Raw genomic sequence first — 15,458 nt, forward strand, 5'->3', positions numbered from 1 at the left:
TTGTGGACAGTGACCTTATCTTTTCACCTCTATATTCATAGCTCCTAGCACATTGGTTGGCACTAGATCTATATAAAAGAATATTTATTCAATTTCATACCTGTGGAAAATGTCCATATTTTGTTCTTTGTTTGTCCCTCATATTTTCCCTAGTTATTAGTTAAAATTAATTAAATAGTATCAGACCTAAACCTCTGCCATTTGCCCTTTAACATTTTGTAGGTGTCTATCCCTTGAATAAAACTTTAATATTACTTAAAAAAAAGAATATTTATTCAACAGATCACTTAACGGATATAAACTATACTCTTATTTGACAGTATGTTATATTACCTGCTCAGTGGAGTTTTAGATGTAGCTTTTCTTCTAAGCTAAAATATATTTATATATTTTAAATATGCATATACTTTCAGTTTTTAAATACTTCGACTCACAAGAAGTTGCAAAAACAGTACTACTGAGAGTTCCTAATGCATTCACCCAACTTCTCCCAATGATAATCAATGTAAGTTTTTACATCCATGGTTGAATATTTCTTGACCCTGCTGTCTCTTTAGTCACTTCTCATGTTGCCAACTGACATGAATGCAGGGAACTCACGCTAGTAATCCGTGTTTCCTCCACCATTTATTCCCATCTTCTAATTTCCTCCTTTTTCTTTCTGTCTGCCTCTTTCTGTTTGCTTTCTACGGTTATTCTCTTTAATGCCTCCCCTTTCATTCTTCTTGTACTCACTTTAAACTATATTTAAAATGTCTTAATTCCAAAGATACTTGGAGGCATAATGAAATATGCATTTGTGTGCGTGCACGTGCACACACACACACACACACACACACACACACAGATAAACTGGTCATAAATTGGGGGTGAAAGGAAAGTTGGCACTCAAACACAGGAGTTTGTCTCATGTGTCTCTCTTCTCCCTGGAGTCCATCTACCAAGTCCACAGCCATCTCCAGTCTGGGCACTCTAAGGCCCCAAAAGTTCTTCCTCTGCTTGCCATGGATTAAATATCCTCCTTGATTACAGCCACATCTTCGGCAACTCCTGTCAGAGCAAGGTGGAGTTCACTACATGGAGCAGTGTATCAGTCTGCTTGGGAGTCATAACAAAATACCATAGTTGAGGGGCTTCCCTGGTGGTGCAGTGGTTAAGAATCCGCCTGCCAATGCAGGGGACACGGGTTCGAGCCCTGGTCCGGGAAGATCCCACATGCTGTGGAGCAACTAAGCCCATGCGCCACAACTACTGAGCCTGCGCTCTAGAGCCCGCGAGCCACAACTACTGAAGCCCATGTGCCACAGCTACTGAAGCCTGCGTGCCTAGAGCCTGTGCTCCACAACAAGAGAAGCCACCACAATGAGAAGCCTGCGCCCCACAACAAAGAGTAGCCCCCGGTCACTGCAACTAGAGAAAGCCCGTGTGCAGCAGAGAAGACCCAATGCAGCCAAAAATTAAATAAATGAATAAATAAATAAATTCTTAAAATACCATAGTTGAGTGCCTTAAACAACAGAAATTCATTTCTCATAGAGAACTTACTCTTGAAATGAGTGCATATAGCTGATTCCATGTGTGACAGGAGACAACTATTTAACTGGAAATTCTCCCAATTCATGCCTGTCTGGGAAGCCCAAGATTAAGGTGCCTGCCAATTTGGTCTTGGTGAGACCTCTCTTCCTGGCTTGCAGATGGCTGTCTTGATATGTCCTTACATGGTCCTTCCTCAGTTTGTGCATGCAGAGGCGGTGGGTGGGGGCAGAGAGAGAGAGAGAGAGAATGTATCTTCCTCTTTTTTTTTCTTTTTTTTCTGGCCATGCCACATGGCTTGCAGGATCTCAGTTTCCCAACCTGGGATTGAACCCAGGCTCAGGCAGTGAAATCGCCAAGTCTTAACCACTGGACCGTCAGGGAATTCCCTGTGTCTTCCTCTTCTAATAAGGCCACCAATCCTATTAAATTAGGACGCCCACCCTTATGACCTTATTTAATCTTAATTAGCTCCTAAAAGCCCTAGATCCAAATACAATTACATGGGGAATTAGGGCTACAACATACAAATTTGTCAGAGGGACACATAGTTCAGCCCATAGCAGGCAGAGTATGAGCTGGATAGTTGTGTGCTGTGCACTCCAGAGATTTTGTAGATCACATTCTCTAGCTGTATTTACTCTTTATTTCCCAACTGTTGTTCTTAAATCTTTGGTAAAGACTTTGTAGTGAATAGCAAACAAGATAAGGATGTCCACTCTCACTGCTATTATTCAACATAGTTTTGGAACTCCTGGCCTCGGCAATCAGAGAAGAAAAAGAAGTAAAAGGAATACAAATTGGAAAAGAAGAAGTAAAACTGTCACTGTTTGTAGATGACATGATACTATACATAGAGAATCCTAAAGATGCCACCAGAAAACTAGTAGATCTAATCAATGAATTTGGTAAAGTTGCAGGATACAAAATTAATGCACAGAAATCTCTTGCATTCCTATAAACTAATGATGAAAAATCTGAAAGAGAAATTAAGGAAACACTCCCATTTACCATTGCAACAAAAAGAATAAAATACCTAGGAATAAACCTACCTAGGGAGACAAAAGACCTGTATGCAGAAAACTATAAGACACTGATGAAAGAAATTAAAGATGATACCAACAGATGGAGAGATATACCATGTTCTTGGATTGGAAGAATCAATACTGTGAAAATGACTATACTACCCAAAGCAATCTACAGATTCAATGCAATCCCTATCAAATTATCAATGGCATGTTTTACAGAACTAGAACAAAAAATCTTAAAATTTGTATGGAGACACAAAAGACCCCAAATAGCCAAAGCAGTCTTGAGGGAAGAAAACGCAGCTGCAACATCATTAACCATTAGAGAAATGCAAATCAAAACTACAGTGAGATAACATCTCACACCAGTCAGAATGGCCATCGTCAAAAAGTCTAGAAACAATAAATGCTGGAGAGGGTGTGGAGAAAAGGGAACACTCTTGCACTGTTGGTGGGAATGTAAACTGATACAGCCACTATGGAGAACAGTATGGAGGTTCCTTAAAAAACTACAAATAGAACTACCATATGACCCAGCAATCCTACTACTGGGCATATACCCTGAGAAAACCACAATTCAAAAAGACACATGAGGGCTTCCCTGGTGGCGCAGTGGTTGAGAGTCCGCCTGCCGATGCAGGGGACGCGGGTTCGTGCCCCGGTCTGGGAGGATCCCACATGCTGCGGAGCGGCTGGGCCCGTGAGCCATGGCCGCTGAGCCTGTGCGTCCGGAGCCTGTGCTCCGCGGCAGGAGAGGCCACAACAGTGAGAGGCCCGCATACCGCAAAAAAAAAAAAAAAAAAAAAAAAAGACACATGCACCCCAGTGTTCATTGCAGCACTATTTACAATAGCCAGGTCATAGAAGCAACCTAAATGCCCATCGATAGATGAATGCATAAAGGAGATGTGGTACATATATACAGTGGAATATTACTCAGCCATAAAAAGGACCAAAATTGGGTCATTTGTTGAGCCGTGGATGGATCTAGAGACTGTCATACAGAGTAAAGAAAGTCAGAAAGAGAAAAACAAATATCGTATATTAACGCATATATGTGGAACGTAGAAAAATGGTACAGATGAACCTGTTTGCAGGGCAGAAATTGAGACACAGATGTAGAGAACAAATGTATGGAAACCAAGCAGGGAAAGCCGCGGGGTGGTGGTGGTGGTGGTGGTGTGATGAATTGGGCAATTGGGATTGACATGTATACACTGATGTGTATAAAACTGATGACTAATAAGAACCTGCTGTATAAAAAAAAAAATAGAAAAAACCTGTTTATTAGGTTTATAGACGTGTGCAATTTAATAAAAAACAAACACTACTGTTACCCTGGGGGAAAAAAAACTGGTATGTACTTTATTACTATTATTACATCATTATTTAATTAATTAATTTTTTTTTTACTGACAGACACACACCTATAAAGTTCAGTAGAAGAAATTTTTCATTGTCTCTATTTCTCTTCTGGTCATTGCTATCATTCATTTAATTTCTTTCTTTATTTTTTTCCTTTTTTACTTAGAGTAAATGCAGCAGTAAATCAGCAGTTGAATTCCATTACAATTGTTATGTTGGAAGAGGAAGAAGGGGGGAAAAGTCAAACACTTTCTTAGTAGAAAAACACACACATACACACACACACACACGCCCTCCCCCCCCCCCCCAAAAAAAACTGAGCAGAAGGAAAAAGTGAAGACCTGGGAAGTAAACACTAAGATTCCTCAAGCCCAACAGAGCTCACAGGAAAGCAGAAGAGCTGGTAGGGAGCAGAAGAAAGGCAGCAGATAGGTCCAAAGCTAAGGCCAATCCTGTTCCTAAGGGGGTTTGGGGAGGGGAGATGAAGCCTGGTGAAATGGTTTCCCAGTCCCAAGGCAATGAAACAGCTTCTCTCCTGCTCCACGGAGAAAGCAGCACAGAGAAAAAGTTCATTTTTAAGAAATTTGAGGGCTTCCCTGGTGGCGCAGTGGTTAAGAATCTGCCTGCCAATGCAAGGGACACCGGTTCGAGCCCTGGTCTGGGAAGACCCCACATGCCGCGGAGCAACTAAGCCCGTGCGCCACAACTACTGAGCCTGAGCTCTAGAGCCCGCAAGCCACAACTATTGAGCTCACGTGCCACAACTACTGAAGCCTGCGCTCCTAGAACCCATGCTCCGCAACAAGAGAAGCCACGACAATGAGAAGCCCACTCACTGCAACGAAGAGTAGCTCCCGCTCGCCGCAACTAGAGAAAGCCCGTGCACAGCAACGAAGACCCAACAGAGCCAAAAATAAATAAATAAATAAATTTATTAAAAAAAGAAAAAAGAAATTTGAGAGCTATCCTAATTCTTCCACTTGTAAGGATGCACTGTGGGTGCCAGGAAAGGAAGGGGGAAATGTATGTGTGTTTCAGGGCCACGGGCACCAAGGCTGCCCCTGGAAAGGAAAGGAATTGAAGGCCTAAGTGGGGGAACCTAAGCTGGGTCCCTCAGAAGTTCAGTTTTACGGCTTTCTCAGATGCTCTGGGACAGACGGCAGTCTGTAGGCCAAGAAGGCAGAAAAGTTCCATCCTAAGTCACTGTGGTCTCTCCTATCTACTTCCCACAATTTTCTCAAAACTCTGGGCTAGAACAAAAGGACTTCAGAGTTCTCTTTTGCCTTGATGGCTTCCCAAAGACATCCTAAAATACCTGATGAGGGATGTGAAGAGAGGCTAGAGATTTAGAAAGTCCTCTGCTGCTGTGAGACAGCTGTGGGGGACCTTCAGTGCCAGTTGTTCCCTGTCCACAGGAACACGTGTTATGATATAAGGGGCCACAGGTAGGCGTCTGTGGTGCTACCCCCAGTGGTAGAGGGATTAAACCACTGGTTGCATGGTGGGTGGGTTTGGGCATAAGCCTGGAGGGACCAAACTAAAATTACTAACAAAGGAGAAAAGAAATAGGGCTCATGGGAGGTGGGGGACAGAACAGACTGTACAGTGGAACTGAAGATCATACCTATTTAGAGGGAGGTAGAAAAAGCTTGGTAATCAGTGGATCAAACTGAATGTGAACCCTGGGAAAGGATAGAAAACCCCTCCCTCTTGCCTGACTCCTCCTCATTCCCCTACTGTGGCCTACACTATCCTGAGATCCTTCTCCAGTTTCTCAGTTAATTCCCCAGGAAAGGCAAACCTCTACCCAAGAGCTGTGTTGGCAAGAATATAGGTGAAGCAAGAATCAGAATTGGAGGAAGCTGACAGTGGAGACTGGGTTGGAGTAGCTGCCGCCCATACTGTTTTCTACAGCCCCTCCCCAAACCTCAAATACACCTTGGATTCCATTTAATTAAAAAGGTAAGAAGGCAGGTAAATCAATCAGAACCCTCATAAAACAACTATCACAACTGAACTACCATTAAAGAACAAAGTGCAGGGGGATTTAGTGGCTGGGGCTAAGGCCATCGCAGGCCAGAGGGGGGAAAATGCTTATGTATAAATCAGAGTATGGGTATCAGAAACTTGTCCCTCCTCCAATTAGATCACAGCAGCACCCAAGATTCAGGCAACCAGTGAAGATTCTTTGGAGGACTCTGGGGTCCAGAGTCTCCCCCACTATGGGGGAAAAGCTATCTAAGAGGTTGGGTGAGGGGAAACTAGGTCTTGGAAGAGATCCAGAGGCACAGATGACACCGCATCTCCACCTCTTTCACCTCTGCCCAGTTACTAACAACATGACTCCCACCTGGTGCCCAAGATTTTTCTTCCCATTCTCACCTCTACTTAGAAACACCCTCCACATGGCCAACTCATGAATACTGCAGTGTTTTCAAATATGAGAAACTCCAACCAAACAAAAACAAAACTCCCTCTTGCTCTGAGCTTTACCTTCCCCCCAGGGCCTTTAATGTCATTGAACAGAAAACCTCCTTCCTCAGTTCCTGCGTTCACCACCTTCTCCATCCTGGGGAGGGGAGGAAAAGGGGATGCAGATTGACCAAAAGCAAAATGGGAAGGGGCAGGAGACGAAAAATGTTTTCTGAAAACATGGGGAGGAGGAGGAAAGATAAGTAGGTCACTGTCTTGTACCTATAATGCAAAGTAAAGAAAGTTTGTTTTAGAAGGTGAGTCCTGGGGGATCTGACCCCTGACCCCCAAGCCCCAGGGTAGGGGCTGGAGGCCAGTGGCAACGGCTGCCTGGTGTTGGTTGCTAGAGTGGTAAAAAGTGCCATGATGGAACTGTTAAGAGGCAGCCCTTGGGAGCCGGGGCTTAGCATGCTTCTACCGTAGGGGCTGTGTGCTGAGCGGTGGGGATGGAGGTTATTTCTTGGTTCTCATGCTAGCTCAACACTTGTTTGCTGCTAGCCACCTGCTCAGTTGCTACAACACTGGCTCTTATTCTGCTGGGACTGTTCTTGGAGATCCATACCCAGGCTTTGGCCCAAGGCACCCCCAGATTCTAGGGTTCATTCTGGCAGTTTCTTAGCTGTTGCCAGGAAGGAATAATTCATGTTCATAGCTGTCTTGGCTTAAGTCTCCATAAACAATAAGCTGTTTTCATCTTCATACACCTGGGCCCCTCCATATTCTACCCTGTGCTTGCTGCCTGGGTCAGCTGTGGTCCCTGACAGGGCAATAACCATGCTAGGACTGGCCTGTCACTGTAGTTCCTTTATTCATAGTCTAGTGAAATATAAAGACAAACGTATGGAGTGGCACTCAAATTTGTCATTTGTGGGTTTTATATGCTGGTAAGATAAAAGTTTCAGTCTTAGGGAATTCCCTGGCAGTACAGTGGTTAGGACACAACACTTTCACTGCTGGGGCCTAGGTTCAATCCCTGGTTGGGGAATTAAGATCCTGCAAGCTGTGTGATGGGACCAAAAACAAAACAAAACAAATAAAAAAATATTTTATTTTCAGTCTTAATAACCTTCTCAATTTTAAGACCATTTGTATAAAGATAAATATTCTGTGAAATTTTCTGGCCAAAATAGCCTGTTATCCTGGTGAAGACACAGCCATATCAGAAAAAAAAAAGTAATAATTTAATTTTTAAAAAGTCATGTTCTGCTTTTACTTGTAAATCAAAAAGAAAAAAGATTAGGACATGTTAATACATGTTTTGGAAGATATAGCTACTTTCATTCAGTTTGATAATTTGATCAGTCACTAAAAATTTCTTTAAAATTTGTAGTTTTAATCTTTCTTTGGATTTTCTGGGTTTTTTAAAAAACAATTGGTGAACGTTTTAATTAATCAGAATTAATTATAATTATATAAATTTATGCTTATGACACAAATGATAGTGATTGAGATGTATGCTAAGAGATTGGGTGCTTAAAAAAAACTAAATGAATTAAATAATCAAAATTTTAGTATCACTAACTGATAAATAAGCCAGTGTTTTTCAAGCCTTTATATGTGTTCAAAATGTCAAATAGGTGGCAGGACTTTCCAAGCGTGTTAAACTTGTGATTGAAGTTATAAAATACTGTTAAAGGTGTTTTGTTTACAGTTATAAAATGTTGCAGTTTGTTCACAGTTATAAAGTATAGAAGATTGGTTGTGTTTATAGTTGTAAAATGTTACATAAAGTTGTTTTGCTTACAGTTATAAAATGCTTTAGAATGTTGTTATGGTTATTAAGTGTAGAAGGTTGGTTGTGTGTACAGTTATAAAATGTTGTAGAAGGTTGTTTTGCTGACTATATCGTTACTAGAAATAGTCTACTTTAAAAATACTCTAGGTTAAAAAAAAATACTCTAGGTTATTATATCAGACAAAACTCTTTTTGTTGCAAGTCATAGCAACTCAGTTTGATAGCCATCGACCTTCTTAGTTTCATGTGCTTACAGCGTCTGTGTATTACAGGAGTGGGTAGTCATGGGAAGGGCTGTGGCTCTCCCAGGTTGAGTTGTGGACTCAGCTCTGAAACAGTCACTTTGCCATGTGGACAGTTTAATCCAAAGGTATCCTTTAGGGCATGGGGTTCTATGATTGCACTCCCATCTGGACCATAAGGAGTGAGGAATGGGTGGTTCCCAAAGGAAGGCATATTGGGCAGATAAGTCATGTTTGTCCACTCAAGTTTCCTTTCAAAATATTTGTTATCTGTGAACAGCCTTGTGGGGCCTAAGTTTGGATTGTCCTCATTTGGAAAATGACAATACTGCTGGATTTACTTATTATTTTTATGAAATCATAAAAAGAATAAAGTTGTAATTTGCATCATTATAGATCTCAGGGTTTGTGGTGAAACTGAAGAGACTTTCTTACAGGATAATATTTATGTTTGGTAGGAAAGGTACCTCCGAAATTAATTATGTTCATTATCTTATTATTTAGAAATAGCATATCTGACTTTTTATTTTTTATTTTATTTTTGGCTGTGTCAGGTCTTAGTTGCGGCATGCAGGATCTTCATTGCAGCATGTGGGATCTTTCGTTGTGGCACTCGGCTCGGTAGTTGTGGTGCATGGGCTCCAGAGCACGTGCACTCTGTAGTTGCAGCATGTGGGCTAAGTTGCCCCACGGCATGTGGGATCTTAGTTGCCTGACAGGGATCAAACCTGCGTCCCCTGCACTGGAAGGCGGATTCTTAACCATTGGACCGCCAGGGAAGTCCCTTAACAGAAGAAAACCATAGTGAATTTATATAATGTTCCACTATTTAAAAATTCTTCTCTAGAGTTTGGTAGGTTGCGTTAGTTTCTATAAAAACTTACTTGCAAAATTTAATTTCATTTAGCAAATGTAAAATTTAAGATGATCAATTCAGTTCTATTTTATTGAATAAACAATAACGGAGGGTAAACTACAGGCCAGGGACTGTGCTGAAAGCTGGGAGTACAAAGATGAACCAGGGCACAGGGCAGAGCCAGGGCACAGTCTCTGCCATCAAGGAGCCAATTGTGAGAGGGAAGAAACATACACACAATTTTAATATAATATGCAGGATATCATGTTAGAAGATTGCCCAGACATAGGGGAGAACTTAGAGTACCCAGCACATTCAGAAAAGGCTTCATGGAGGAAATGAGCTGAACCTTGAAGAAAGAACAAAATTGAGCTGGAAGAAGATGCTGAGAAACGCAAGGCTGGCAGAGGCTCAGGCCTTGAGCAATGGCTCAGAGGTGTAAATTAATATGGCACATGTGCAGAAAGCTCAAGGAGCTGGATACAGTTAGAACATAAATGTCAAGGTGAAGAGTGACAGGAGACAGAGAGAGGAGTGTCTTGACATTCTTGGCTATGATGCTAAAGAATTTGCCCTTAATGCAGGTTAGAGTTACATTTCAGATGGGCTGCTGTGCTGCAGTGTAGCCGATGGCTCGAAGAGGGGTAAGACGGGAGGGAGGGAGTCTAGTCACAACACTAATGCGACAGTCTGGTGAAAAGATGATGAGGGATTGAAGTGGGTGAGACAAAAATATTTTTTATTCATCTTTGACTCTCTAGTGCCTGGTATAATTCCTGGTACATGGAATGATCTCAAATAATATTTACAAATTTAGCTACATTTATTTTTTCTCTTCTGCATTCCAATGAAATCTCCACCTTTTGGCTTTAGAACCACATTTCTAGTGACTATCATAATACAAACTGGAGTTCTAGAAGCTAACTCTACAAATACATCATGCAAGATACGCAAGAATATATATGCGGCTGAAGAAAATCTGCTTAACGTGACCATAATTCATTCCACAAACATCACACTTCCCTTTGCTTTTCCTGGACCACAGGGTTGTGGATAAGAATACAGATTTAGAAGGATTGTTTAAATGATCATTGCAATAAAAAAAACTAAAGCCAAATGGCCTATCAACTAAGCAATGATTTCTGCAGAAATAAGCAAATCTGCAGCTGTGTTGCCCATAAAAGACCATATACCTTGCTGGGCACTTGATTGATTTGTTGGAATATGTTTTAAAAAGTCTCTGAAACCAGAGTTTAGCCTGAAATTGGGCATTTCATATAAATACATTACCGCAGACTGAGGGATCAAGATGAGGAGAACTAAACAAAGCTAGTGGGTGAGGGCAGGAAAGGAGTAAAGAATCATATGAGGCCCCAAGCAGGTTAGATTATTAACCACTGGGAATCTGACACCATTCAAGCCCTCCGCTGGATATCAAAGGGAGTTTCATCTGTGCCCACATTTCTTTTACTTTTTGATAAAGAATCACAGTTTTCACATTTCTCTTACATTACTCACTTTTGGACTTTTTTTCTCCAATGCCCTCTAAATCCATGAGATATTTTGGGAGAAAATTTACTAATGGTGATGGCATATTTAGCACCTACCTTTTTTTTTTTTTATAAAGGGAACATTCTCACAAGATGTTTTACCAAGACATGTGTGAGATCTCCTCACTTTGTGAAATAGGGATGGGAGTGGAGCAAGGACAGTTTTTTTTAACATCTTTGTGTATTAGTTTCTGCTTATAACAAAGTGAATCAGTTACACATATACATATGCTCCCATATCTCTTCCTTCTTGCGTCTCCCTCCCTCCCACCCTCCCTATCCCACCCCTCTAGGTAGTCACAAAGCACAGAGCTGATCTCCCTGTGCTATGCGGTTGCTTCCCACTAGCTATCTATTTTACGTTTGGTAGTGTATTTATGTCCATGCCACTCTCTCACTTTGTCACAGCTTACCATTCCCCCTCCCCGTATCCTCAAGTCCATTCTCTAGTAGGTCTGTGTCTTTATTCCCATCTTGCCCCTATGTTCTTCATGACCATTAAGGGCAGTTTTTAACAGGGAACATTTTCTGGGAATATTGGAAAGTCTGGGCGTCATTTTCCTGTAAAGCTCTTGTGACTTTAGAGTCTACAATTTACCCTGTGACAGTGTCCTTAACAGTTTGCCATTCCCAGAGCTAACTATTTAATACTGTTTCATTTCTTTCTAACCACGGTGTCACAAACGAGATAGAAAAGATTAAGCATGGCAACTATTGGCAGACAAAAGGCTCGTGAAATTGACACAATAATCTCATACTGCTAAAAAATTGTAAAACAGCATTAAATCTTCTGGTTGCAAAACCACTCCTGGTTCTGTAATTGTTTGTTTTCATAAATTTATTTACTTTGGGCTGCATTGGGTCTTTGTTGCTGTGTGCGGGCTTTCTCTAGTTGTGGTGAGCAGGGCCTGCTCTTCACGGTCGTGCGTGGGCTTCGCATTGCAGTGCTTGTTGCAGAGCACGGGCTCTAGGTGCACAGGCTTCAGTAGTTGTGGCACACGGGCTCAGCAGTTGTGGCTCGCAGGCTCTAGAGCACAGGCTCAGTAATTGTGGCGTGCGGGTTTAGTTGCTCCGCGGCCTGTGGGATCTTCCCGGACCAGGGCTCGAACCCATGTCCCCTGCATTGGCTGGAGGATTCTTAACCACTGTGCCACCAGGGAAGCCCTCTGTAATTGTTGAGTTGGTGACTAAGTAGAAAGAAGTTGCTGCCACCAAAGACAGAGCCGAGTCTGAAGACGTCAGACTTTTGCAATGACACAGTCTTTTTCAAGACATGTTCCATTGTTCCATGGCTGTTAATAGGTGTTGCTCAAAAAGAGGTTTCTTCAGTCAAAGAAGCTTGTGAAACAGTTGACTAAACAAAGTTCATCGGCCTCTCCGCCAAAGCATTCCTCAAAGCCTTCGCTAAACTAGTGAGCAAAGGGAACCTCTAAGAGGGGGTTACAGTATATATTATTTGCCAGCATTCTTTGATCAGAGGACTTTTTCTTTGAGGAGCATCCCACTGGACTAATATTAAGTATAACTGAGTTTGGGCTTTAGACCATAAACGTGAGGTGGATTTTAAAATGTGGTTTTAAGATAGTTTATGTAGTGGACTTTTGTCAGTTGCCTTCCCAGCAATATTCTCATCCTCTCCTTTCCTCCAATCCTCAGTTTCCTTTTTGGAATCCCAAGGTTCTGGGGAGACTGATTCTATCCTGAATCCAGGGATGAAACATATGACCTAGGCTAAGCCTGGGAGTGTTCCATCCAATAGGCTACAGTGCTTGGTTGGGGGTAGGCAGTTGACAGAACCAGTCCAATCAGAATTTTTCCTGAAAATGCTGATGGGAGAACTGTGTTGGCTTCCTCCTGCTGGATGTCAGAAAGCAAGCTATCCCAGGAACTTTACAAAAAAGGCAGTGTACAAACAGCAAGAAACTTGTCCTCAGGGTTAGGTTTGGAGTTAGCCCTACCTTTGGGCATTTTGTATATAAATTCCCTTCACTGTTAAACCAATTGAGCTTGGTTTTCTATAATTTGTGACAAAATTCCTGCTTCCTGGTAGAGTTTGCTTACCATAGTAAGACATATACTATAAGGGGTTACCACCTCTTTTAAGAAACCAAATATTGATTTAACCATAAAAAAATTTACTCCTTTGTCCCTCCAGTTGAATTTCAGTCTCACTTTCCTTTGTGATCTGTAATTGTTTACTGTTGCTATGACAAGGATGTTCCAAAAAAAGTGTATTGTTCCCATTTTTACACTCCTACACAAGTGTAATCAAAACCTCCTGCTCTGATTTCATCAAATCAGCATTTCTAGAACCCACTATGTACCAGGCAAAAAGGGTTCAAAGATATGACAGTTCTTGACTTTTAAGAAACTCACAGCCTAAGAGAGTTTTCCAAACTTTACAAATAATTTTACTTGAAATTGTGGGAAATAAATACAGAAACTGGAAGCATTATAAACAGTCTGTTTTACAAAGAAGTTTCCACATTTAGCACAGCTAATCTCTTCCCATTCTGCTTGCCCTTTCGAGATATTTTCAATCCAGCTCCAAAGAGTTGGCCCAAAGTAGACTGCCTGGGTCCCTCACCTCCTGGCTGCTCCCTTTTCTCTCCATGGAAGAAGCCATCTTCATTTAATACCCAGAAGTAGCTTCCTAGGCATCTTGGTTTTATTTATTTTATTACTTTATTTTTTGAGGTAAAATTCAAATAACATAAAATTAATCATTTTAAAGTGAACAATTCAATGACTTTTAGTTCATTTACAATGTTGTACAACCACTACATTTTCATCACCCCAAAACATTTTCATCATCCCCTATCTAGTTCCAAAACATTTTCATCACACCTCAAAAAACTCTGTACCCGGGAATTCCCTCGTGGTCCAGTGGTTAGGACCCCTCTCTTCCACTGCAGGGGGCACAGGTTCGATCCCTGTTCGGGGAACTAAGATCCCACAAGCCACGTGGTGTGGCCAAAAAAAGCAAAAAATCCAGAAAACACTCTGTACCCATTAAGCGGTCATTCCCCTTTCCCCCCTCCCCTCAGTCCTTGGCAACTACCAGTCTGCTTTCTAACTCAGTGGATTTACCTACTCTGCATAGTTAATATAAATGCAATCATGTGAGGTCTTCTGTATGTGGCTTCTTTCACTTAGCATAACGTTGTCAAGATTCATTCATGTTGTGGCATATAGTAGTATTTCATTCCTTTTTATGGCTGAGTCATATTCCCTTGTATATATAGACCATAATTTTTTTTTGGCCATGCTGTGCAGCTTGTGGGATCTCAGTTCCCTGACCAGGGATTGAACCCAGGCCATGGCAGTGAAAGCACTGAATCCTAACTACTAGACCACCAGGGAACTCCCCATAATTTGTTTATCAATACATCAATTGATAGATATTTGGATTGTTTCCACTTTTGAGCTATTGTAAACAGGGCTGCTATGATCATGTGTACACAAGTATTTGAGTCTCTGTTTTCATTTCTTTGGGTATATACCCAGGAGTGGAATTTCTGGGTCATATGGTAATTCAGTGTTTAACTTTTCGAGGAATTGCCAAACTGTTTTCCACAGCAGATGCACCATTTTATATTCTTCCCAGCAAAATATAAAGGTTCTAATTTCTCCACAGCCTCACTTCAACTTACACTTATTTTTGCTTTTTTGATTATAGACATATTATTGAGTACGAAGTGGTATTTCGTTGTCGTTTTATTTGCAATTCTTAAGAATCAGTGACGTTGAGTATGTTTTCATGTGCCTGTTGACCACTTGCAGATCTCCAAAGAAATGTCTTTGAAGTCTTTTGCTCACATTTTAATTGAACTGTTTGTTTTTGTTGTTGTTGAGCTTTAAAAGTTCTTTATATATTCTGGATAATAGACCCATATCAGATATATGATTTGCAGATTACTTTCTCCCATTCTGTAGGCTGCCCTTCCACTTTCTTGATGGTGTCCTTTGGTTTCTAGGCATTTGACCCTTCGTTCAGCAAAACCACATTAACTATTTATCTTGGACTGCCCTCTTTGCTTCAAGCTTCTGACTGAAAAACAGACTTCTTCCTTCAGTATCTGACATCAGAAATGACCTCACCCTTCCTGGGAGACCTGCAAGAATGTAGCTTCATCCCTACAGTGTAATACTATCTTAATATAAGAAAGCACAATGATCACAACATTCACATAACGGAATTGCACGTATATGGTAACAGAGAGGTACTTTTTTTTCTTGCAGACATCTTCAGGGAATAGCCATAGGGGGTTGCGGGAAACTATTGACCTGGAATTCTGTCACCTTAAAGCTAGAAATCTTGTAGTGGGTCATGAGGTGATATTGTAGTAATATAAGTTTTTAATACTTCATGAAGGTTTTAGATAAGGAAAGTTAGAGAAAAATTGGTCATTGTGGACCTAGCCCTGCCTGGGGAATATGGTGTGCTAACCGACTGACAACAATGTTATTACATGTTAAGATGTTTCAGTTTCAAATAAAAGAAAACCTAACTCAGAAGGACTTAAACAAAAAGGATACTGTAGCGTCTTATAAAACAGGAAGTCTGGAAGAATAGCTGTACCAAGGATCATTAATTCAGGGACTTAATCCTATCATCAAGAGCCCAGTTTCTGTCTTTATGCTCTGCTCCCCTCGGAGTATTGTGTTGTCCCCTCA

At 41.3% G+C, this 15,458-nt stretch overlaps 1 long non-coding RNA gene across 1 annotated transcript in view; it reads left to right on the forward strand.

Annotated features, from left to right (window-relative positions):
- LOC309835547 overlaps positions 1 to 4,353 on the forward strand; it is a 58,210-nt gene extending 53,857 nt beyond the window's left edge. Inside the window, exon 3 of the long non-coding RNA XR_014298022.1 lies at positions 4,093 to 4,353. This is a non-coding gene — a long non-coding RNA (uncharacterized lncRNA). The remainder of the gene's footprint in view (positions 1 to 4,092) is intronic.
- The last annotated feature ends 11,105 nt before the right edge of the window (positions 4,354 to 15,458 follow it).

The sequence above is a fragment of the Grampus griseus genome (assembly GCF_964374135.1).
Source record: "Grampus griseus genome assembly, chromosome: 17".
NCBI classification, from domain to species: Eukaryota; Metazoa; Chordata; class Mammalia; order Artiodactyla; family Delphinidae; genus Grampus; species Grampus griseus.